A 26,099-nucleotide genomic window follows, 5' to 3' on the forward strand; every position below is an offset into this window, starting at 1 on the left:
GTATGGTACGTGAAGCTCAGAACTGAAATATCGGTCTCCCGAGGCAGATGGAAGCGACTCTAAAAAATTTTGCTGAAAATTAACTTTGAAGTTATTCCAGTGACTTTAATTGACTAAAGGTAGGACGGGTAGATATATCGGTACCACTCGAGAGTGGTAGCCGTTGGATCGAGTTCTCGCGTCCGTCGGCCGTCGTAATTTAATTACAGGAATTGATTGGTAATGTTGATTGTTGCTGACTTACGTGGAGGGCCTTACTCAAAATGATATTTCATTCAATTTTGATTTACAATTAAAAGCTTTTGTGAATTTCTCCTTCCTTAACAATATTAAACTTGAGTGGGAATTATTTTTTACGTTAATGAACGTTAGACTCACTGAATCTTTAAAGCATGAACATATAAGTTGAACAATGGAATAAACTTTTCATATTAATTTCCTCGGCTAGTCTGTTCACTTCAAAGCAAAAAATCTTTAATTATTAATTACAATTGCGGCCCACACACGCGCGGAGTATTTCTTCTTACCTCCGTTAACCGTTGCATTGTAGTCGAAGTCCTGGCTCTGGCTCTCGGCTGTGGTACTGAAAATAAGAATCTTAAAGCTACGTATTTTCTGCAACGTCGGGCGGCTGTGGAGAAAAATGTATATTATGTTAATAGCGGGCGAGTTTTTCGCTTCCGCTAATTTTTGTAAGTTAACATCCGCAAGTAATGGCGTCGATGGCTGCATCGGCCGCTGCGATTGTTGCACTGTAATTTACTCGAATGCAGGTTAGTTCAAGGAAGGCAGACATGAAATCGGGATCACCGCTTACAAATTAAAAGTGCACAATAATATGAAATCAATATATTATTGGCTTAATTAGTACAAATATGCTTACATTTGCCAGCACTCGCAAGATGTCTACACGCAACCAAGACGAGAGAAGAAGTGAAGACGACTAAAAAAATAAACAAAAGAGCGTATCTTGTCGTCTCTTTAGATCATTGTTATATTTCTTTGCCCTCGAAACTTACACAGAGAACTTATTGTAATACGGAGTAAAATATGTTCGCCTGAGCGGCTAGTGTCCACTTATTATTCAAATTTTAAATGTCTCTTCTTGAAAAATACTGTTTAAGTTTTTTCTTATTATTTCACTGGGGACGCTATAGAGTCTCGCTTCGGCCATTAATTTTTCTGTTGGAGTAGAATACCTATGTCATTAGGTACGAAATTTATCAAATGTATGATTAAAACTTATCTAATGACAACTTTTTGTGCAAATTACATGTGAGTTTAAGGGAAACGTGATACTACACAGGACCTTTTTACGAAAGGGGCTAAAAGCACTTATTATCTATGAGTGTTTACAAATTTTGCAATACGAGCGTTACTTTTATTTGGTGACGGTTTGGTAATTACCGTGCCACTCCCCGACGCTTACGCTAGTGGAATTACCTGTGGAGGGGCACAGCTGCTGGCGACAAAAGGTACCGGCGAACTCCACAACGTTTGGAAAAGATACGACATCGTTTTCAAGTGACACCGTACCTACTGGAGCATTTCGGCGTTCGTCGTCAGAGCCATTGAGAGCCGTTGACAGTGTCTTACGCGGTTATACGTGAACATCTACTAATACGAAAAAAAAATTACGCAGTGAAGTTTCTATAATACGCAATAGAGATGCCCTTGATAATTACGAGTGAATCGTCACAAAAATAATCTCGTCAAAACAACGTCATTGGCGGCAATTTCTGAAAAAGTGATGCTTCTTGTTCCATTGTACACATCAAACATTACATGAAAACAAGTTTGTAAGAAATGAGGAGTTAATTATGTTTTCATAAAATAATAATAAGGTTTGTGCTAACTGATAAATATTTGGTGAATTTTGTATTTACCAAATGAAATTGGAATTGGAATTAAAGAAAAAAGAGAACGAAAAAACTGACGACTGAAGTAAGTCTCGAACCAGCGATCCAGCGATTACCACATTCGTGCGCTATCTTTTTCTTTTCACTAAAATTATTTATTGTATGGAAGAACAGTTAATTACAATGTTGTGATTCTTGAGTTTCTCCCGGCGTATTTGATAATCAAAATATCCACGGGTATGCTGCCGGTCTATAGTGTCCAACGGGCACAATATTTCGGCGATCAAACATGTCACCATCATCAGGTGAACTGACGGACTGAGCTCCTGTGAACGTGCCGGCACGGAGATCCGTACGCTATGGCTGCTCAGAGGGAACTGGGTTCGGTCGCGGCGGAGGCCGATTTAAATACCCTCCGCCCGCGGCGCGCTCCCTCCGCCGTCCGCACCCAGCGCCACGGTCACGCGGTGGAACAGATTGCGACGGCGTCTGAGATGACGTCGGTGTGATGGCTCTGTCCGCCGTGGTCGTCACAACTATACGCCTGCTCGATTTACTCTTGATTAACCCGATCGCTGGTTCCCAAGCCTTGCTAAGATTATAGCCACAGTCACGGTTTATGAGGTCGTCATTGGTGCGAATTTCGATGGCCTCTCTAACAATGCTATCCCAGTATCTCGACGTCTGTACCAGAATCCTCGTGCGGTCATACTCCATGGCGTGATTTTCCGACAAACAATGTTCAGCGACCGCCGACTTGCTCGGATACATCAGTCGAGTGTGCCTCTGGTGTTCACGGCATCGATCCTCGACGGTACGCATCGTCTGACCAATATACGACTTGCCACATTGACACGGAATCTGGTACACGCCGGCCTTCCTCAAACCGAGGTCATCTTTGGCGCTCCCCACCAGTGCACGAGTTTTATTTGGAGGACAAAACACAGTTCTGACCCGGTGTTTCTTCAGAATGCGGGCGATTTTCCCCGAGAGTGCGCCTGTGTATGGAATAAATGCAGTGCCTACCTCCTCCCTCGTGACTTCTTCCATCTCAACAGGTTGTGCTGCAGTGGTTGGGCGGAGAGCACGTTGAATCTGTCACTCTGAGTACCCATTTTTTCGAAATACAGTTCTCAGATGTTCCAATTCCTGGGGTAGACTCTCTGTGTCAGAGATAGTGCGCGCCCTATGTACTAGAGTTTTAAGTACCCCATTCCTCTGTGAAGGGTGGTGGCAGCTGTCTGCATGCAAATACAGATCAGTGTGCGTAGCCTTCCGATACACCCCATGACCTAGGGTGCCGTCAGCCCTTCTCTTGACCAAGACGTCAAGGAAAGGTAATTTACCCTCCGTTTCAGTCTCCATAGTGAATTTGATGTTGGGGTGTATGGAGTTTAGATGTGTAAGGAAGTCAAGGAGTTTATCCATACCATGTGGCCAGATGACGAACGTGTCGTCCACGTAACGGAAAAAGCAAGTAGGTTTCCATACGGAAGACGACAGGGCTTCCTCCTCGAAGTTCTCCATGTACAAATTCGCTACCACCGGTGAGAGTGGGCTACCCATGGCGACTCCCTCCGTTTGTTCGTAGTATTCTCCATTAAAAAGAAAATACGTGGAAGTCAAGACATGCCTAAAAAGTTCAGTGGTCTTCTCGTAAAACTTCTGACTAATCAATTCTAGTGACTCTCGCAGGGGTACCCGCGTAAACAAGGAAACAACGTCAAAACTCACCATGATATCTGACTCATCCAACCTGAAGCTATCAAGGCGTTTAACAAAATCCACGGAATTACGGATGTGATGAGGGCATTTACCCACATAAGGACTTAATATTCCCGTCAGGTATTTGGCCAACAAATATGTAGGTGCCCTGATGTTACTGACAATGGGACGTAATGGTACCCCCTCTTTGTGAACCTTCGGGAGTCCATATAGTCTAGGCGGTACCGGACCTTGGGGTAACAAATTCTTAGCGTCACCCTCCGGTAAATCTGCGTCCTTGAGAAGCGCCCTCGTCTTGTTCTCCACCTTCTTTGTAGGGTCAACGCTGATCTTCCGGTAGGAATCGTCATTTAGCAGGCTCTGCATCTTATCAGTGTAGTCCTTATGGTAGACAACAACTGTAGCATTGCCTTTGTCAGCCGGTAAGACAACAATTTCAGAGCGCTCCCTCAGATCACGAATGGCCGCCCTCTCTTTACTGCTGATATTTGACTTCATCGGCTTGGATTTCGTCAACGCACGACAAGTTTCACGACGTATTTCCTCGGCTGATTCTGGCGGAAGTCGAGCTGCAACCTGTTCAACAGCACTAACAATTTCTGCGACCGGAGTGAACTTGGGGGTGGGAGCGAAGTTGAGACCTTTCTGCAAAACTGAGACCGCATCATCACTCAACACCATGCCACTCAAATTGATGATAGTCTTGCACGGAACCTGCAGGGATGGTTTGTCAAGGAGACGTGAGAACTTAGCTGTTTGACGACCTGTAGCCTTCTTATGGGCGGAATCAGCTGACACCCAGGTGACACCATCAATCTAATCCCAGATTCCGTGTCAATGTGGCAAGTCGTATATTGGTCAGACGATGCGTACCGTCGAGGATCGATGCCGTGAACACCAGAGGCACACTCGACTGATGTATCCGAGCAAGTCGGCGGTCGCTGAACATTGTTTGTCGGAAAATCACGCCATGGAGTATGACCGCACGAGGATTCTGGTACAGACGTCGAGATACTGGGACAGCGTTGTTAGAGAGGCCATCGAAATTCGCACCAATGACGACCTCATAAACCGTGACTGTGGCTATAATCTTAGCAAGGCTTGGGAACCAGCGATCGTGTTAATCAAGAGTAAATCGAGCAGACGTATAGTTGTGACGATCACGGCGGACAGAGCCATCACACCGACGTCATCTCAGACGCCGTCGCAATCTGTTCCACCGCGCGACCGTGGCGCTGGGTGCGGACGGCGGAGGGAGCGCGCCGCGGGCGGAGGGTATTTAAATCGGCCGCCGCCGCGACCGAACCCAGTTCCCTCTGAGCAGCCATAGCGTACGGATCTCCGTGCCGGCACGTTCACAGGAGCTCAGTCCGTCAGTTCACCTGATGATGGCGACATGTTTGATCGCCGAAATATTGTGCCCGTTGGACACTATAGACCGGCAGCATACCCGTGGGTATTTTGATAATTACAATGTTGTGCAAATTTTGATGTGAAACTTAAGCACTACCAACAAAAATTATTACATTAACCAAGAGATAATTAATTGCCATTTAAACAAACAAGCAAAAGAGACAGTGCCACGTAAACGTTTCTTCAAACTGCTCACTACGATGAGGTCAGCAATTATACCGGGGCGCACCCTCGTCGTAAGAGCTCCAACATTCTATGAGGTTAGCCAAAAACTGCAGGAAATTCGAAATCGACATCTACATCTACATGGTTACTCTGCAATTCACACTTAAATGCCTGGCAGAGGGTCCATCGAACCATTTTCATACTACTACTCTACTATTCCACTCTCGAGTGGCGCGTGGGAACAAGGAACACGTAATCTTTCCGTTTGAGCTCTCATTTCTCTTATTTTGTTATGATGATCATTTCTCCCTACGTAGGTGGGGGTCAAAAAAATATTTTCGCATTCGGAAGAGAAAGTTGGTGATTGAAATTTCGTAAATAGATCTCGCCGCAAAGATGACCGCCTTGTTTCAGTGACTGTCACCCCAACTCGTGTATCATATCAGTGATACTCTCACCGCTGTTGCGCGATAACACGAAACGGGCTGCCCTTCTTTGCACTTTTTCGATGTCTTCCTTCAATCCTACCTCGTAAGGATCCCACATCGCGCAGCAATATTCCAGCAGATGACGGACAAGTGTAATATACGCTATCTGTTTAGTGGGTTTGTCGCATGTTCTAAGTGTTCTGCCCAGAAAGCGCAGTCTTTGTGGCGCCTTCCCCACAATATTATCTATGTGGTCTTTCCAATTTAAGTTGCTCGTAATTGTAATTCCTAGGTATTTAATCGAATTGACCTTAGATTTGTGCGATTTACCGTATACCCAAAATTTATTCGATTTCTTTTAGTACCCATGTGAATGACCTCGCACTTTTCTTTGTTTAGTGCCAATTGCCACTTTTCGCACCATACAGAAATTCTCTCTAGATCATTTTGTAATTGGAATTGATCGTCTGATGATTTTACTAGACGGTAAATTACAGCGTCATCTGCAAACAATTTAAGGGGCTGCTCAAATTATCACCTAGATCATTTATGTAAATAAGAAACAGCAGAGGACCCATGACACTACCTTGCGGAAAGCCAGATATCATTTCTGTTCTACTCGATGATTTACCGTCTATCACTACGAACTGTGACCTCTCTGAGAGGAAATTACGAATCCAGTCACACAACTGAGACGATACTCCATGTGCACGCAATTTGATTAATAGTCGCTTGTGAGGAACGGTATCAAAAACCTCCTAGAAATCTAGGAATATGGAATCGATCTGAGATCCCTTGTCGGCAGCACTCATTACTTCATGGGAATAAAGAGCCAGCTGTGTTGCACAAGAACGATATTTTCTGAATCCGTGTTGGTTTTGTATCAATAAGTCATTTTCTTCAAGGTGATTCATAATGTTCGAGTACAGTATATGCTCCAAACTCCTAGTTCAAATTGAGGTCAGTGATTTGGGTCTGTAATTCAATGGGTTACTCCTATCCTTTCTTGAATATTGGTGTGACTTGTGCTACTTTACAGTCTTTAGGAACAGACCTTTCGTCAAGTGAGCAGTTGTATATGATTGCTAAGAAAGGCGCTATTGTGTCCGCTTACTCTGAAAGTAATCTGATTGGTATATCATCTGGACCAGAAGACTTAAGAATCAAGTTCACCAAAGAGTCGAATGCAAATCCATTGTTGACCGGACTTGCGAATGAAACGGACGTTGACACAGTCATCATTTCCTAAGCCTGGCTATTGATATTTGCCTTTGTTTTTAATTCTATAAGATTGCGTATTTTCATCCCAGTTTCAGATTTGGTAGTAATTTCCATCTTTCTTTCTTTTGGTGGCCCTAGAAACGTTAGCATATTACTTCATTATTTTTTCTTACATATACTATGATATTACAAATTAACTATGTTAACGTTCTCACTTTCACGCCCGCAAAGGGTCAAATGCCTAAGTAAATCAGCAGTCTGTTCAATAGGTCTTGTGGCTACTCATTTAGAACATTTGCACATTACTACCTTGTCTGTTTCCAAATGTCTAAGGTTTTCGAACATCCAGCCATTCTGTGTATGGCGGTATCTCCTATAAGGCAGTATTGATGGTATGGGCTTTTGCTCTAGTTGGATCCTGTGCTGTTGCTCTGCTGTAAATTTGAATGCCGTAGAACATATTTGTTTCAGAGCGTACATCCGAAGATATACACTGATCAGAGAGATGGTTCCATGTAGCATTCCATTGCACATCCAGTATTTTAAACTAAATGTACGGTGTCACTAATTTATCTGATAATAAAATGTCCGTAATACACTTTGTACTGTGACCGCGTCCTGCTTCCATTTTCTCTACACCCTGCCAAACATACTGATTAGAAGTGGACATGTCCCTTGGCATTGGTGTATGTGGCTCTGCTTCTTCAGACATGCTCCGTGCTTCTTTGAATAGTTTCACACGATCGACAGGGCCTGTGCGAACACGAAGTATGTTTTTCACAAGGAGTGCTCTTGATATGTTGTCGAAATCTACCAGGTCAAACCCTGCTCCGTTCAATTGGAGCGTTAACTGTTTTCTCGCCAGACGGAAGAGCATCCCTCTCCATAGGCATCACCCTATGTACGTTTTTATTCGGGCAACAATTTATTTTTCAGTGGTCGTATCTGTGATATGTATCATGATTCGGACAGCGCGTAGATGTTTACCCATTAGAAAAGTACTTTTATGTTTAATTTTTCTTTATGGAAGCGAATCAAGGCTCCTCTTACTTTCTGCAGAGTCGCTTTTGCGTTCCAGTTCAGGAACTCATCTATTCTTATTCGAAATCGAACGTCCAGTATTTTTATTTCATCGCCTTCCTCAAATGCCGGGATTTATGTGGTTCGTTAACCAGAAGATTGTGCTTTTTCTGATATTAATAGCTGAACCATTTGCCAACCATTAAGTTTCCAAAATATTATTCGTATCACGTCAGCGTTATTTTTCACTATTATGGTAAGTCATCTGCATACTTATTGACTGTAAATCTACTGTTTCTAATCTGTTTGCCTTCAGTATGTCTACAAAGCATACGCCTTAGTGCCTCTAATTATATTGTAACTAAAACCTTGGAGAAGGGGCACCTTGTCTGACAGATTTTAGCAATGGAAGTCCGTCGGTTAGAAAACCCTTCATTTGGAACCTTGAAATCATTTCGTTATTTACCATTGAGATTGAATTATTGATTTCGAGAATCTTAAGTGAAGCATCACTTCTCTCAAGAATGCACGGCTCAATTTGTCGAATGCACAGTCTACGTCAGTTCTAGGAAGCCAGTACTTCGTTGTTGATTTCTGTGGGCGTGTAAAACGAAGTGTCGCATATCCCGATTCCCTTGAGGATGCTTCTACCAGGTTACTTACGTTTTCGTAAAAATGATAATTAGATATCTGTTAATTAATAATTTTGTGCTGCATTTTATATTTAAATGTCGTTGATACTCGAATTAAACGAAAATCGAAAAAAAGTTAATGACCAAAGCGAGACTAAAACCATTGATCCAGCGATTACCACTCTTGGGCGCCATGGAGATTGTCCTACATTTAATGAATTAAAGTCATTCGGAGAAATCCAACGTCGATTTTTCTCCAGAGTTCGATACATGGCTACACTAAAGGCAAATACCTTCAGAAAAGACTTCCTAGACTTTAATCCACACTCATGCTCATAAATTGTGGTGCCACACAACGTGAAAGTACACAAAACTGGCTCTAATAGAATAGGCGCATAGAGAACACACACGACGCAGATCTGTAAGTCCACAGTATTGGTGATAAGTTGAGGAAACCGTCCCGAAACACAGGTGCTACAAAACGCCACTCTTTCCTGCGCATGTACCCAGACATCAATATGGGATATTATCACCAAGCACACGTACACAGGCCACACAACGGTTTGGCATACTCCGGATCAGATGGTCGAGCAGCTGATGGGGTATAGTCTCCCATTATTGCACCAGTGCCTGTCGGAGCTCCTGAAGTGTCATATGGGTTTGAAGACGTGCAGCGATACGTCGACCGAGAGCATCCCAGACGTCCTCGATGGTGTTTAGGTCTGGAGAACAGGCAGGCCACTCCATTCGCCGGATATCTTCTGTTTCAAGGTACTCCTGCACGATGGCAGCTCGGTGGGGCCATGCGTTGTCATCCATCAGGAGGAAGGTGGGACCCACTGCACACTTGAAAAGGCGGACATACTGGTGCAAAATGACGTCCTGATACACGTGATCTGTTACAGTTCCTCTGTGAAAGACATGCAGGGGTGTATGTGCACCAATCATAATCCCACCCCACACCATCAAACCACGACCTCCATACAGGACCCTTTGAAGGACATTAAGGGGTGGGTTTGTCTGGTTCCTGGTTCACGCCAGATGGAAACCCGGCGAGAATCACTGTGCAGACTATACCTGGGACCACTGTTCCAATGACCATGTACTGTGTTCTTGATACCAGGGTTTACGGTCTCCCCTGTGAGCAGGGGTCAGTGGAATGCACCTTGCAGGTCTCCAGGAGAATAAACCATGTCTGTTCAGTCGTCTGTAGACTGTGTGTCTGGAGACAGCTGTTCCAGTGGCTGCAGTAAGGTCCCGAGCAAAGCTACCTGCAGTACTCCGTGACCGTCTGCGGGCACTGATGGTGAGATATCGGTCTTCTTGTAGTGTTGTACACTGTGGACGTCCCGTACTGTAGCGCCTGGACACGTTTCCTGTCTGCTGTAATCGTTTCCATAATCTTGAGATCACACTTTGTGGCACACGAAAGGCCCGTGCTATGACCTTCTGTATTTGACCAGCCTCCAGTCGCCCTAGTATTCTACCCCTCATAACGTCATCAATATATGTTCTTTGAGCCATTTTCAACACAGTCACCATTTGCAAGTCTGAAAACGTCTGCACACTTACTCGCTGCACCGTACTCTGACATGCACTAACAAACCTCTGCGTATGTGGACTGCTGCCAGCGCCACCGTGCGACGACTGCAGGTCAAATGCACCGCTTGCTCATACCCCGAGGTGATTTAAACCCGCAAACCGTCCTTAATGTATTATGAGCATGAGTGTATATTTGATATTAATGAATTTCTCCTATGCCGGCCGGTGTGGCCGAGCGGTTCTAAGCGCTTCAGCATGGAACCACGCGACCGCTACGGTCGCAGGTTCGAATCCTGTCTCGGGCATGGATGTGTGTGATGTCCTTAGGTTAATTAGGTGCAAGTCTACATTTCAGATGTGTTACGACCCGTGGCTCTACCCTTCATTCGATCCCTGCGAAACCCTATATTTCAGCGGGATAATGGACGGCCACATGTTGCAGGTCCTGTACGGGCCTTTCTGGATACAGGAAATGTTCGACTGCTGCCCTTGCCAGCACATTCTCCAGATCTCTCACCAATTGAAAACGTCTGATCAATGGTGGCCGAGCAACTGGCTCGTCACAATACGCCAGTCATTACTCTTGATGAACTGTAGTATCGTGTAGAAGCTGTATGGGCAGCTGTACCTGTACACGCGATCCATGCTCTGTTTGACTCAATGTCCAGCGTATCAAGGCCGTTATTACGGCCAGAGGTGGTTGCTCTGGGTACTGATTTCTCAGGATCTATGCACCCAAATTGCATGAAAATGTAATCACATGTCAGTTCTAGTATAATACATTTGCCCAATGAATACCCGTTTATCATCTGCATTTCTTCTTGGTGTAGCAATTTCAATGGGCAGTAGTGTACTTACGAATAACCTTACGTAATATTCCTACAAGGGTATAATCTCTGTTCATCCGTACAACGATTTAGGTAACTGCAGCGTAAAGGTTTGCCAGCGAAGAGAAGAAGAATCGGTATAGAAAGAAGTGGAATACTGAATTACTGAGAAAAGACGAGACACTTCCGAAGTTCCCTGAGGATGTAAGTACAGCGACAATGAATACCACAATCAGAAGTTCAATTGAAGAGGAATGCCTGTCTCTAAAAATAAGGGCACTCACGTCAGTTCTAGAGTCAAACATAGGTGCAGGGAAGGTAACTGCTCAGAAACCTTGTGTAACTGAAGAAATGCTTCAACTGATCGAAGAAAGAAAGAAGTAAAAATATGTTCAGGGAAATTCAGGAATACAGAAATTAAATTCACATAAGAATGAGAAAATGGGAAGTGTCTGGTAGTCAAGGCATAATAGCTGCATGGAAAATGTGAAGAAATTGCAAAGGGAACGATATGGGAAGAACTGACCTGGCATGTAGATGAGCCAAAACAACCTTCGGTGAAATTAAAAGCAATACCACAAAATTAAGAGTGAAATCGGAATTTCTCTCCAAGGCGCAGAGGAGAAAGCCGATAGGTGGATAGAGTACACTGAAGATCTGTGCGAGAATTGAGGAAGAGGGGACTTATGACCTCAGAGGTTAAGTCCCATAGTGCTCAGAGCCATTTGAAATTGAGGAAGAAATGGGAGCCTATATAGAAGACATAGGGAATCCAGTTTTACAGTCAGAGTAGATTATAGCGTTAGAAGACTTATTATCAAATAAGACAGAAATGTCTGTAATCAGTTGCGGAAGTGCCCACAAGTGACTACCCAAGTTGGTGTGTTGAATTTATGGAACTGGGGACATACGACCATACGTAGGAAAAAAAATCAACACGATCCCGAAGATATCAAGAACAGGTAAGTGCGAAACCGATTACGCAATCAACTTAAAAGGAAAATGCACGAGAGGAAGAGTTCTGACATCGTGATTCATAATGGAAGCAAGACTCAAGAAAAATCAAGATACTTTCATAGAACTGTCGACCAAGGAAATGTTAAATGGCGTAAGACTTTGAAACACTCAGGAAAAATATGATATGCGTAAGCTACAAGAGAAGACCAGTAATATACAATATGTAGAACAACCAAGAGAGAAAAACAAGAATGAAAGACCAAGATCGAAGATTAAATTAGGGTGTAAGACTGGGATTAATGAATCGACCCTACTCCACTGTCTTTCCACTGAATAAGCAAGTGAAAGTGAAGAAGAATTACAGGACGTATTGAGTGGAGTCAACAGTTGAATAAATGCAGAATATGGATGGAGGGTAAACCGAAGTAACGATGAGTAGCAGAAATAAGATAAGCGAAAACATAACATCAAAACTGGGGACCGTAAATACGAAGTGAAGGAGTTCCGCTACATTGGAAATAAAGCAACGTATGACGGAAGAAGCAAGGACGACATAAGAAGCAGGCTAGCACAGGCAAAGCGAGAAATCCTGGCCCAAAAAAGCCTAGTAGTATCCAACATAAGCATAAGTTTCAGGAAGATATGTCTGAGAACGTGCGTTTGGAGCAAAGCATTGTGTGGTATTGGATCATAGACTGTCGGAAAACTAGAAAAAAAGGGAATTGTATCAATTGCAGGTTGTTGCTATCCAAAGGTTTTGAGAATTACGTGAAGTGATAAGGTAAGGAATGAGGAGACTCTCCGGAAAATCGGCGAGGAAAGAAACAAGTGACAAGAGGAAGGTGAAGGATAGTAGAATACTTTATATACTTACAAAGTACTCGAATGTGCTGTACCGTGTAAATACTCTAGAGCAAAACAGAGATTGGAATGCATAAAACAAATAATTGTGCCTGTACGGTGTAAGAGCTATTCTTATGTGAAGAGGTTGGCCGAAGGAAGAAATTCATGTAGACCACATCACATTTGAAGAAAAAATCGACTAAGGAAATTCAAGGTCAAAATTATGTTAGAGAATTATTCCATCTGTCCGTGCACCTTTACATGCAGTGAGTTTGTTCGAGAGGTAGGTGATTCAGAATCGGATTCGATCTACGTGGAAGATTAACGACCGTTTGTCAAGTTCGCCACCGTAGCCAGAAGCCAATGCATTAGCTCAAAACTGCATCGGAATTTGGGGTATGCGCAGCGAGAGAAACTGCTTAGTGGAGAATGCTTGTCCTATTGCGGCGAACCCGACACGGCATTCCACTGCTGCTTCCGCCTGAGCGAATACTCGTAGGGATTTACTGAGACAGACTGCAGCTGCGCGGCAGAATGTGCATGGCAGGGGTTGTGGCGTGCTTACTGAAACCACTCAGGGAATGAACGCCTGGCATGTTGATAATGCAAGTATGTTGCACTGGTGCCTTGGCGACGTCGAATATCGTGCAGTAGCGGTTTCTGTTAAGGCAGCGGGTTATTTGGCCGCTGTAGAGCGCGTATATTGCAAGTATCTCACAGAAATTTCTGAACTGTACGTAGGCTGCTTGTGAGTGACGCTTCGAAGGTGTGAGGGAATCCTGACATTTTGTTTAATGTAGGGTCCATTCATTGTATAGAACGACATAAACATTAAAGAGTCTGAAGGGGCTTTAGACATTCGGGATTTGCAGACCGTCTTGCAGACGTCGCTTTAGAGTGGTGACACCTCCGTTCATATAGAGGAGCTGTAGTTCGACATCTGAGGCCTATGAAAAAAAAGCCTATCTCGCGTAATTTGGAAGATTCGGCTGGTTAGTCGGAAAACGGACGTGTTAACAGATTGCGTCAGTACGATCAGTTATTTGAGAAATATAGTCATTCGAATCCAGTAGTTTCTGAATAAAATATTGAGACCTGATGGTCAAGGACGGCAGGATACGGTTACGATTGTGGACGGGGCCGTATTCAGTTACTATTGATTGGCTTTTCTTTTAATCACACACAATTTATTTAAAATCAACAACAAATTAAAATAATGGCAATAACTTAAGAACTGTCTCAAGGCTGAAGGCCTTAATTTCAATAAATTGAGAATGGATTAAACTTGCTGCAACTTACAATTACAGTTATTAAAACATAAAAGACAAATGGCCAAGGTCTTAAAGCTCGCTGCAAAATACAATTGCCAAATTAAAATTTTAAGACACGTAACGACACTTAATGGCAATAAATTAGCAATTGTTTGACGGCCGAAGGCCATAATGGCAATAAATAAAGAATTGTTTAACTTGTTGCAACTTAAAAACTACAGATATTAAAATATTGAAAACAAATCACCTAGATCTTAAAGGTTAAATGCAAAAATACAATTGACACATTAGAATTTTAACAAGTAGCGATAGTCACGGCTGAAGACCTTTAACGCCAAGAATGGCTATTATTAAAAAAATTTAACAAATGTACTGTCAGCAGCAAGCCAATAGCAAAAGTTAATTTAAAAGACAGGCAACTGATCACCAAAGAGGAGAGACCAAATGACAGTAAACTTGGTAGCACAACCGTTTAAACTTGCTGTAACGTCAAGAATGGCAATTATATATATAAAAAAATTTAGAAACATAGAATAAAACAGCAAATATAATAGCAAGGTTATTTCAAAAGGACAAGCAACTGAACACCCAACAGGTGAGACAAATTATGGTAACTTGGTAACACAATATTAAAATAATAACACAATAATAAAACACAAGGGCTAGTCACAGACGGTGCTCCAGGAATCGACGTCTGAGTAGGTAAGGCCAAAAACACTTCTGCGACCGATGAGAAAGGCAGCCAGGAGTTGCATTCACTTCACAAGATGATAACTCAGGCTAATGGCAGTCTAATGAATGACTAATGATAATCTACTGAAGCTACCTAAAGTCCGATAACCAATACAACGACGGAACACCACGCCAAAGCCGGAACCGGCGGTCAGCACTACGTCCTAAGAATACTGTGTTTAGAGCGTGCGAAAGGAGAAAGGAACCACTACTACCAGAGTAGAAGAAACACCATCCGACCTACAAATCAAGGGAACTGTGAAAACTACACGCCTTACCGGACAGCAGCGGCAAGGCGAGGAAACGTACACTGCCGTTACATACACTAACCTCCAGGACAGGTCACTGGGGCGGTAGCGGCCAACAGGCAGGAAAAATACCTCTGGTTGATCTTAACAAATAGTAGCATGTAGAATGCAGCAATTAGTAACAAGAAGTCGAGGAAAGCTAATTAGATCCGCCTTCCCCAAGCACTCCACTCGCTGCTCTTCGTCTCGGCGACATTGCGAGCAGCAACACGAACCCAAGTCAGTGGAGAATCGCGAGATCTCACAGTGGTGGAGGTTTCACTGCTAGGATTAAAATCCACTCAACTCAAAGCTTGCTGGATCCGGTACACGACTATGTCATGTACCCTCGCGACCACAGCCCTTCCATCCGGCAGTGCACGTGTGCCGCCAGCGGTCCCGGAATGTTCTAGCCCTGCCCTTTTGGCTCCTACGGAGTCCCCAACCGAACTGTTCACTCACACGACCCGGAAGAACAACAACGTCACCCCAAAGATAGGGCCACAGTTACTACATATCGATAACGCCGCTGCTGCCACCAGCGGACAGGCAACGCTTGCGAAACCAAGTGGAGCCAGTCAACACAAGAAGAGTACAAACAACGTCAACCATGTCAACTAAACGATACAGTCTGGCCTCCAACAGAGGACGGAAACCTACAACAGCACCAACGCAAAGCCGCAGCACGGCTCAAATATCGAAACAGAAATAGCCGCGCAGTCAAAGGATGAACCAACGTAAAATAAGTCCCACCACGCGCTGCCTGAACGAAGTATAATAAAACAGAAAAGGCGTAAAAATGTAGCACAGTGGAAAAGTCGCCTACTTCGGTACATGTGCACGTGGAACAACTGGCAATCCCCTGACTACCTATACATAATATTTTCTTCTCCCTATTCCGCGTCTTTCCGAAGTAGCGAAGCGTTGCGAAATACTTGCAACTGTGTTTCATTGCTCATCATTTATTCTGTTTATTGAGTGTTTTGAATAGTTGAAGGTTTCTACCACCCTGCGAATAATAGTTATTAATGAGATGCTTGATTCCCCATTTGCGTCTTCTTGGGAATGTAGTTTAAGAAACGATGATATATAAGGATAAATAATCCAGTATCTTGCCAGTTTTGCTACAAGTGCTTATGTTTGAGCTTCTTGAAAACTGCAATACATCAAGCAATATTCACGAGGATAAATAATCCAGTATCTTGACAGTTTTGCTACAAGTGCTTACGTTTGAGCTTCTTGAAAATTACGGTAGACTGCATCTAGTAATATTCACGAGACTTATTTTACTGACAGTGCAGTGTCTGCAGTGGTTCCGCTACGCGAGTTTTTAGTGTCTTGCCGTCTGAAGCATTATTTGGACTAGTCATCTTACCAGGCTTGTCAATTTGACCCAGTCTCTCCTAAAACCACCCCTGAATTATTCTTGCAATGTCACGTGAAATTTACTGTCCTCAACGCCAGGGAGTTTCTCCCAGAAAGAATTCTGCCAGGGGCAATAACGGGGATGTTCGAATGTGGTTGACAGATTTCGTGCGACGATATCACGCGAGCATAGGGACACAATTTTTAACAATCGTTTGTCAGTGTAGCACCAGTTGTGTAGATAAACAAAATTGTATACAAGATACTCTGTCTGATGGGAAGTATCCAGGCATCCCTTCTTAATGTGGAACTGACTACTAGATATCGCGAGAGATGGACCGCTCAACATAACAGGAGGTGGGGAGTTCTATCAGAGGGGAGTTTGATAAGTAGAGAAACAGTAACGGTAGAACTGGTCTGTCAGGTGAGATCAGTGACTTCGAACGTGGACTAATCATTGGATGTACAAATAACAGATCCGTCAGGCTCATTTCAACACCTCTAAAGCTGCACAAGCAGACTGTTGATGTCATCGTGAAGCGGAAACGCGAAAGAACATCCAAAGCTGAACGAAAATCAGGCAGAACTCATGTATTGACAGGCTGCGACCGAGAGCAGTGGTTAGCACACTGGACTCGCATTCGGGAGGACAATGGTTCAAACACGCGTCCGGCCATCCTGATTTAGGTTTTCCGCGATTTCCCTAAATCGCTTCAGACAAATTCCGTGATGGTTCCTTTGAAAGACTACAGCTGGCTTCCTTCCCCATCTTTCCCTAATCCTCTGGGACAGACGACCTCGCTGTTTGGCACCCTACCCCAAATCAACCAACGGACAGCGATTGTCGCACATTGCGGAAGGCGTTTTTCTTCTTTTTTCTTTCTTCACTTTTCTTATTTTTTGTTCAAGTTCCATTGCAATATCTGTAGTGCTACATGTATGTGTGCGGAGTGCAGTGTAATGTTGTGTTGCATGAAGATGTTGAGAGAAGGAGGGAGGTGAAACCCGTTACCGGTTCATAGCCTGCTCCACACGAATAGCACCAAGGGATCCATAAAGCTTATCGTCCCTATCCGACGGGCGGATCACCACTGCGGAGAGTATTAGCATTTAAACCAGAACATTGGTTTAGCAGTTTTGAACATGGCTGCTGTTCAGCAACCATACATTAGTTTCAATATAAGATTAAATAGGCAGCTCGTTGCACATAAACGTTAGATACATTGACCTTGGTTTCGGCACCTTCTAGAGGTGTCTGCATCAGAACGAACAATTGCTAAATCGTAAAATTGCATTGCTCTAAAGCAATAGTCAGAATTTTGGGCAGCTATGCTCAAGTCAAACGGAAAACAAAATGTCGTAGGTTTTGCCACGTGTACCCAGCTGCATAGCTGGCCAAAATTCTGACTATAGCTTTATAGCAATATAATTTTACGATTTAGCAACTGTTCGATCTGATGAAGCCACCCCTAGTAGGTGTCGATATCTAGGTCAATGTACGTACCTAACGTTTATGTGCAACTGGTTGGATGTATAATCTTATATTGAAACATTGGTTTAAAGTCTGGTGACCAGGAAGTGCACGCCATCATCTCTCCTATCCTTGCAGGCCAAACACTGGCAGTGTAAACTTTTTCCACTACCGAGATTCGAACGTAGTCCCCCCCCCCCCCCCCCCCGGGTGTGGAGGGCGGTTACATAATCGTATGAAATGATCGAGCAGCTCCTCATTAGCCACGTATTTCTGTAGTTAATGTTTGAGGTGGCATAAAGAGCAACACCACGGGATTGTGGATGACTAGAAACGAGTGGCTGGATTACGCCGTACCCTGCGTCAATCCCATGGAAGGTTCTGGAACTGGTGAATGCATGGGTAACGCTACATGTCATCATTTCTAGCGCCAACAATGAAATACGGAGGAGGTGGTGTTACGGTACTGGGAGTGTTCCTCGTGGTTAGGGTGTTTTCCCCCTACTGTGCTTAAGAAAACGCTAAATACGGTTGGATACGAACAATTTCACAGCATTGTGTGCTGCGTGCAGTAGAAGTACAGTTCTGAGACGACGATTCTATCACCATCGCAATTCATGTGTCATAAAGCAGTATGTGAAATCCTGTGTGGAGAAGAACATAACTGAAATGGACTGGCTTCCCCATATTCCCGACCTGAATCTAATGTAACACCTTTAGGATGAATTAGAACATCGCTTGAGACTCCAGAGTCCAACATCACTGCCTTCTCTGGTTTCCGCAATAGAGGAAAAACGGACTTTCGCTCCACCAAGGGCATTCAGACACATCTTTTTCATCTTCTTCCATCATGGTCTAGCTATAGGACTGTTACGAAATCTAAGTATCCCGCCATCTTCTTCTTGGTCTTCCTACGGATCTTGTAACTAGAGGTTTAAAATTTAGGTCTTGTTTCGATAGTTTTGAATCTTGCATTCTTTTCAGACATTCTAGCCTGCTTTGTCCAAAATGGTTCAAATGGCTCTAAGCACTATGGGACTTAACATCTGAGGTCATCAGTCCCCTAGACATAGAACTACTTAAAGGTGACTAACACACATCCATGCCCGAGGCAGGATTCGAACCTGCGACCGTAGCATTAGCGCGGTTCCGGACTGAAGCGCCTAGAACCGCGCGGTCACAGCGGCGGGCCCTGCTTTATTGGTTAGACTTGATCTTCTTATTTACGGTATAAATCCCAACCTCTGCTCTTAAGTCTTCGTTTCTTAGATTATCTAGTCTTTTACAGCCCTTATCTGCTTTTAGAAATTTCTTTTCTTGCTTTTTAGTAACTGTCCATGTTTCGCTTCCAAATAGCAATGTGAGAGTGGTCAAACTGCTCTTAGAAATTTCTTTTCTTGGTTTTTAGTAATTGTCCATGTTTAGCTTACAAATAGCAAAGTGAGAGTGGTCATTACCTCATAAGACTTGAATTTTGTGTCTTTTCTCATTTTATTTCTCAATGTGCTGCTGATTGTCCTGCATATCATGCGGTATTTCCGCAGTTTGTTATCAATGTCGAATTCACTCTGGTGGCGTATAATATTTCGAAGGTAACTGAAGTGACTAACTTGTTCAACATATTTTGTTTCCTCAGGGGTTTTGTCCCTTTGAAAGCCATCACTTTTATTGAAACGGATATATTCATATTATATTCTTCAGAAATTTGGTTCGATCTATAGCTGGATACATGTTGCGAAGTCTCGGTATCCTGTGCAGCTGAAAGCTCGTCTGAAAAAAGCAGCGTATTAAGTGAAAGTGTCACCAGTAGAATTGATGTCATCATTTAGGCGAAGGCGAAGTGATATTAGGTGTTCCCCAGGGAAGCGTCCTGGGACCTCTGCTGTTCCTGATCTATACAGGGTGTTACAAAAAGGTACGACCAAACTTTCAGGAAACATTCCTCACACACAAAGAAAGAAAATATGTTATGTGGACATGTGTCCGGAAACGCTTACTTTCCATGTTAGAGCTCATTTTATTACTTCTCTTCAAATCACATTAATCATGGAATGGAAACACACACCAACAGAACGTACCAGCGTGACTTCAAACACTTTGTTACAGGAAATGTTCAAAATGTCCTCCGTTAGCGAGGATACATGCATCCACCCTCCGTCGCATGGAATCCCTGATGCGCTGATGCAGCCCTGGAGAATGGCGTATTGTATCACAGCCGTTCACAATACGGGCACGAAGAGTCTCTACATTTGGTACCGGGGTTGCGTAGATAAGAGCTTTTAAATGCCCCCATAAATGAAAGTCAAGAGGGCTGAGGTCAGGAGAGCGTGGAGGCCATGGAATTGGTCCGCCTCTACCAATCCATCGGTCACCGAATCTGTTGTTGAGAAGCGTACGAACACTTCGACTGAAATGCGCAGGAGCTCCATCGTGCATGAACCACATGTTGTGTCGTACTTGTAAAGCCACATATTCTAGCAGCACAGGTAGAGTATCCCGTATGAAATCATGATAAGGTGCTCCATTGAGCGTAGGTGGAAGAACATACTGACGAAACTAAAATGAGCTCTAACATGGAAATTAAGCGTTTCCGGACACATGTCCTCATAACATCTTTTCTTTATTTGTGTGTGAGGAATGTTTACGGAATGTTTGGCCGTACCTTTTTGTAACACCCTGTATAAATGACCTGGGTGACAATCTGAGCAGTGCTCTTAGGTTGTTCGCAGATGATGCTGTAATTTATCAACTAGTAAGGTCATCCGAAGACCAGTATGAGTTGCAAAGCGATTTATAAAAGATTGATGTATGGTGTGGCAGGTGGCAGTTGACGCTAAATAACGAAAAGTGTGAGGTGATCCACATGAGTTCCAAAAGAAATCCGTTGGAATTCGATTACTCGATAAATAGTACAATTCTCAAGGCTGTCGATTCAACTAAGTACCTGGGTGTTAAAATTACGAACAACTTCAGTTGGAAAGACCACATAGATAATATTGTGGGGAAGGCGAGCCAAAGGTTGCGTTTCTTTGGCAGGACACTTAGAAGATGCAACAAGTCCACTAAAGAGACAGCTTACACTACACTCGTTCGTCCTCTGTTAGAATATTGCTGCGCGGTGTGGGATCCTTACCAGGTGGGATTGACAGAGGACATCGAAAGGGTGCAAAAAAGGGCAGCTCGTTTTGTATTATCACGTAATAGGGGAGAGAGTGTGGCAGATATGATACGCGAGTTGGGATGGAAGTCATTAAAGCAAAGACGTTTTTCGTCGCGGCGAGATCTATTTACGAAATTTCAGTCAGCAACTTTCTCTTCCGAATGCGAAAATATTTTGTTTAGCCCAGCCTACATAGGTAGGAATGATCATCAAAATAAAATAAGAGAAATCAGAGCTCGAACAGAAAGATTTAGGTGTTCGTTTTTCCCGCGCGCTGTTCGGGAGTGGAATGGTAGGGAGATAGTATGATTGTGGTTCGATGAACCCTCTGCCAAGCACTTAAATGTGAATTGCAGAGTAATCATGTAGATGTAGATGTAGATGGACACACCTGTAGGTGCCCGGATGATTTTGATAAAATAATGTAACTATGTATTAATCGGACCAGAGTTCGCAGTTTGAAACCGAAAAATTTTCACTTGTTCCTCATCGAAGAAAGACTTGTCACTGCATACAGACACACCCTATTTAGTTTTGGGAAAGGTTCCGAGTATTTTCTGTGCCCTGAAGGCATTGCCCCTCGTCCACCCTGCCACACTCACCCTTTCCGTCACACATATGCGCACAGGCTGACCCGCGTGCCAACCGCAGCGCAGTGAATGAAGTTTGCGCTGGTCGCTTGCGGTCGGACCGCAGCCCCCACCAGCTAGGCAGCGCGGTTCGGCACATTCCGGTATTAGGGGGGGGGGGGGGGGGGGCTGCCCGGCTGGCGGTCGTTCACGCGTGAACGCTTGCTGCCCGAGTTGGTGCATCCGCTGTTTGCACATTCGAATGAACCTCCGGCGTGGGCGGCGAATTTCCACTCGCACTGCAATATGTCTGCGCCGGCCATTCTGGGCTCGCCTTCAACGCTCCCTGACTGTAATGTCGGTGCAGAATTCGCAATATCTGCGTCATACAGACTCCCATAGCTTTCTGTCCCCTGTATACGCCTGCTCCCGTGTCCAGTGAAACATAAATCCTTGCAACGCGTAATGTCACGCTTAAGGTCAGCAGTTTCTGACTGAATGAAGTAAAAAATGAGACACTAAAGATTACATGGGTAGATCACATAACTAATGAGGAGGTATTGAACAGAATTTGGGAGAAGAGGAGTTTGTGGCACAACTTGACAAGAAGAAGGGACCGGTTGGAAGGACATGTTATGAGGCATCAAGGGATCACAAATTTAGCATTGGAGGGCAGCGTGGAGGGTAAAAATCGTAGAGGGAGACCAAGAGATGAATACACTAAGCAGATTCAGAAGGATGTAGGTTGCAGTAAGTACTGGGAGATGACGAAACTTGCACAGGATAGAGTAGCTTGGAGAGCTTCATCAAACCAGTCTCAGGACTGAAGACAACGACAACAACAACAACAACAACAACAAAGGTAGCAGGTACTTTGCTAGAGAAACATCTAGTCGCTTGTCGGTGTGACAAAATACCGTCAGGTTTGAATAACTACGACACTAACAACGCGCAAAAAATGGTCGAGATCATGTTTGTACCTGCTTGTTGCGCAGTATTTTCTTGCCTGTTACGTCATCGTATGAGTGTGGGCACATGCACATGTTGCTGCGAATTAGCTTTGTGTATTGTTACAAATTTGTGTCGCATGGTAACGCGTTTAGCTAGGACACAGCTTCGAGTGTCACTGTGAAGAACTTGCAGAGCACTACCACGACAGAAAGTCAGTCAATAAAAATGTTGACATGATTGTCTTAATGGGATTGCCGCAAACGTTCTTCAAATAAAAATATGTCATTTCAGACTTTGATCGCTATTTTTTATTTTCAATGACCGGTTTCAGATCATATATTGCCAGAGTAACTTGTCAGTAAAGAACTATCGTTTTTTTAGTCATGACAGCGAACCGATAGTTCTGTACTGACAAGTTATTCTGTAACCGCAATATATGATCTGAAGATGGGCAGCTAGCCTGAAACCGGTCATTGAAAATAAAAAAAAAATAGCGATCAAAGACTGAATTGACATATTTTTATTTAGTAAAAATATGTACCGGAATATAATTTTAACTCGGTATTAAGTTAAAAAATTACAAAGTAATGAAAGATGTCGTCTCATATTGGAGTTACAGAAAACGGAAGTGAGAGGAAAGGTCGTAGAACACTACCTGTTATTACTAATTGTTAAAAAAAAAAAAACATTCAAAAGCTAAGATCACACAAAATACTTTTTATTCGAGACGACCGGTTTCAACACCCTTACCTGTGGTCTTCAGGTCTCAAACTTTTTTTTTTTTGTAGTAAAACGTGTTCATTTTACGCTGACCTCATGCACAGGATATCAAATGGGTAAAATCAGCACATTATAAACGTTCGCCAACCGTAAAATATTTAAAAACACACAGTATCTTGTCCAAAAGGCCAAGTTCATATACACATTACTCACAGATGATTGTTACATTATACGAATACTATACACAATACCACATCTGTTTATACGTGCTGGACGCATACTAAACAGTTAAAATCCGTTTTGATTCGGTAACCACTTAATCTTTAGCATTTTTCTGTAGTACCACCTTTTCTACTTTTCTTAACTGTTTGTTGCCCACGTTCCACTACCCTACAAGGCATACTGTTTGGTATGCTTCCAGCGTATGTAAACAGATTTGCTATAGTGTACCGTATTTGTATCATGTAACACGCATCTTAAGCAATATGTGAATGGACATTGCCTTTTGGACAAGATACTGTGTGTTTTTAAATATTTTAGTGAAGACAAACGTTTATAATGTGCTGAGTTTTATTCACTTGATGTCTTGTGCATGAGGTCAGGGTAAAATGAACACGTTTTGCTACAAGACAAGAAATAAAAAAAATGAAATAAAAAAGTAAAAAACAGAAAAAAATGTTTGAGTCCTGAAAATGAGAGCTAAGACTGTTAAAACTGATTGTCTTGAATAAAAGATATTTTGTGTGGTCTTGGCTTTTGAATAGTTTTTAACAATTAAAGTAGATCGCCCTTCAGTACTCTCATAATGAGAAAATTCTATAGGATCTTACTAAGTTAGCAGTACACTGATAATGTTTAAATTTTTAGAGAACATAGTTGTATGGAGATAAACAGCGATTAATTTACCTATAATCAATTATTCAAAATGACAGTCACAATCGCATTATTTATTTTGCCGCCAACCTGTTTCAACCCACGATGGGGTCATCTTCAGGGCAATTTACACCGTAAAGTTATAAGATTAGTAAGTAATCATGTACGTAATCTACAAGCAATTAGTCAAAGGTACATAAATAAACAGATTTTTATACCCATTTGGTCACTCGCTGGAGTCGTCACCCTGCCTGTGTAGGGTTGGTAACTATGCCTGGTTAACTCTCTGCATGAGCTTAAATAACGGCCAACAACACGTGGGCAGACTGTAACGCTCTCCACGGTGACCAACGGTAGCTACATGCTTAAGCAAGAAATCGTAAATTTTAAAGTTTGTTCCACTTTTAATATAAAACATAATAAATAATAGATACAACTAATTAAACCTCGACAAATTTACAATTATTTAAAATTCAGGTAACTGTTACCCCATTCATTTCTCACATCATTTGTGGATAGAGCGGAGCCCTCTATTATCTGTGCTAGGGACCCTGTTGCCATGGGCGATAGTATATACCAAGCGCCCCCTAGTCTGTGTGCATGGGACGCTGTCGTCATGGTAGCCGCTTCGTATGAAGGGAGGACTTTTGTACACCCATGCTACGATATCGAATGCCGTGCTACAGCAGACGACACGTACGTGGAGGCTACTATGACGACGGAATCCTAGCCAAATAGGCTAAGGGCCACTTGATATACTTCTTTTTCTAATATGTTAATTTTATAACGGAGAATACACTGATTTTAAAGTTTTTTACTAATTACTAGGAACAACTCTCATGGATAGCAGCCAGAACACACCACGTCAACGCACCCTGTGCAAAGATAACGCCGCAGCAGAAGACCACATGGATTGACAACAACATGGCGGAAGAATGGTTATGGTACGCCGTTACCACAACAACGAACGCCCCGCGAAGGAGGTATCACAGCAGACGACTTACACGAAGCGGCTACCATGTCGACAGCGTCCCAACTACACAGATTGCCGGCCGTGGTGGCCGTGCGGTTCTAGGCGCTTTAGTCCGGAACCGCGAGACTGCTACGGTCGCAGGTTCGAATCCTGCCTCGGGCATGGATGTGTGTGATGTCCGTAGGTTAGTTAGGTTTAAGTAGTTCTAAGTTCTAGGGGACTAATGACCTCAGATGTTAAGCCCCATAGTGCTCAGAGCCATTTGAACCATTTTTTTTTTCTACACAGACTAGGGGCACTTAATTTATACTATCACCCATGGCAACGGCGTCCCTACCACAAAAGATAGAGGGCTCTGCTCTATCCACAAATGATGTGAAAAATGAATGGGACAACAGTAAACTGAATTTTAAATAAGGTAAATTTCTCGAGGTTTAATTAGTGATATTTATTATTTATTATTCATTATGTTTTATACTACACCTGGAACAAACTTTAAAATTTACGATTTCTTGCTCAAGCATGTAACTACCGTGGGTCACCTCGGAGGGCGTTACCGTTTGACCACGTGTTGTTAGCCGTTATTCAAGCTCATGCAGAGAGCTAACCAGGCATCCCCCCTCTCTTCCCCTCCCTCCCTCCCTTCTTCCTGTCTCACTCATCTCCTAGCGCACGGCAGATCCTCCGTTTGGATCATCGTCAGTGTGCCACGTCAGTGTTGTGTTTAGTGCTGTTTCTCCTGTGCGTCAAGAGACGTGATTTTAATTTTGCGTGCTGCCTTGAGGTTCGCTGTCAGCGTTTGTTATGTGCTACGCCATCCGTCGATACTTTTATGCTCCGGTCATACCATGCCTTGTGTTCTTTAAATTGTCCCGGTGTGTGGTTTTTTGTCTGCGCTACTTTTTTACGGTTTTTATCTCCATTTTACAGTCGCCCCTTTTTTTGTCTATTGCCTTCCATGATGTTCCCCCTTTTTTATATCTATGTTCACCATATTTTCTCCTTTGTATATTTTTAAATGTCTTCTATTGTTTGTTCTATGTTTTTCGGCTGAAGAGCAGTGCATATGCTGCTGCCAGCCCGCCCCGATGGGGA

The sequence above is a fragment of the Schistocerca americana genome, chromosome 6, assembly GCF_021461395.2.
Source record: "Schistocerca americana isolate TAMUIC-IGC-003095 chromosome 6, iqSchAmer2.1, whole genome shotgun sequence".
In the NCBI taxonomy this organism is placed as follows: Eukaryota; Metazoa; Arthropoda; class Insecta; order Orthoptera; family Acrididae; genus Schistocerca; species Schistocerca americana.